The sequence below is a fragment of the Arachis ipaensis genome, chromosome B02, assembly GCF_000816755.2.
Source record: "Arachis ipaensis cultivar K30076 chromosome B02, Araip1.1, whole genome shotgun sequence".
NCBI lineage: Eukaryota > Viridiplantae > Streptophyta > Magnoliopsida > Fabales > Fabaceae > Arachis > Arachis ipaensis.
The window spans coordinates 69,989,500-69,990,660 of NC_029786.2; the positions used below are offsets into that span (position 1 = coordinate 69,989,500).

The window sequence follows — 1,161 nt, forward strand, 5'->3', positions numbered from 1 at the left end:
GATTACGAGATCAATAAAGTAACAGCATACTCCACTATACAAGTGTAAATCAAGTCAAAATTGATCTGTGTTCCAATTTTTCAAATTTACATTGCATATGTTAATAGTGGTGACGCTTTTGTACTTTACCTGCTACATTTTTTGCTTTAAACATAAACCCTTTAATCTCTCTGACTTGAAAATCAATTTACTGTGGAACAACTATATAATTTTCTGACTCACTCCAGTTCATCTCTCAATTAATTAAGATATATTCCTCGCTATTTTTAAAGAACAGATTTTAACACTTCTTCAGAGACAGACTGCAGAGTAGCAGAGGCAGTATAGTGCGTAGTCACTAAAAGTGGCTAGTTAAGGACTGTAAGTGCAAGTCTGTCGTGGTACAGGGAGCTGATAAAGTTAGTTACCTAGTTTACACAGTAATAAACTTGGCTATTTCATAATTGCTACCACTGCTACTATATAAGATGAGTTACTTGTATTCTGTCGTATATGTAAGCAATCAAAAGTTATCCGGATTTTCTCTGGACTCTTCTCTGTTTCATTACTTCTTTTCAGATTTTGATGCTATTAGAGCTCTTTTGACAGCTCTGCTGCGCATCTACTAATCGTGCCACCTAAACTTCAGAACCAAGTGAATCAGTTTCAGTTGCAGGATCCTTCTCAGCATCCTTAGTATCTTCATCCAAATGAAAATCCTAATCCAGCTTTTATTAAACTCAAACCGTACTTGGATGTGCTGATTAAGCAAGCTTTGATCTTGAAGAATAACTTCAATTTGTAACAGATTCACCACCAATACGTGATGAATTTCAATTCAGCATTCAAAGTATGGGAGTGTTGCAACAACACAGCACATAGCTGGCTTATGCACTTGATATTACAACAATAGTATAGGAGCCTGTGGCAAACTCTCAATTTATCCTCCCAAGGTCGGTTTTCTCGTTTCAAGGTATCAATTGTTTAGCTATGTCAACTATTCTGGGCTGTTACCTAGTCAAAAGTCGCGCATTTAGAGTCTCGCATCTGAAACCAAACTTGCTTGTTATCTTAATGTGAAATTTGCTTACATTTTTCTTTCATTGTTCAATGGTTATGGTGAAAAGAAAAATTAAATTTGTTCCTTACAATGATTTTTCCCTTTTTTTTTTTTTTTTTTTC

The 1,161-nt window shown here is 35.1% G+C and overlaps 1 protein-coding gene across 1 annotated transcript in view; it reads right to left on the minus strand.

Annotated features, from left to right (window-relative positions):
- LOC107625418 (probable calcium-binding protein CML49) overlaps positions 1-1,161 on the minus strand; it is a gene marked incomplete in the record, with an annotated part of 10,651 nt that overhangs the window by 2,029 nt on the left and 7,461 nt on the right.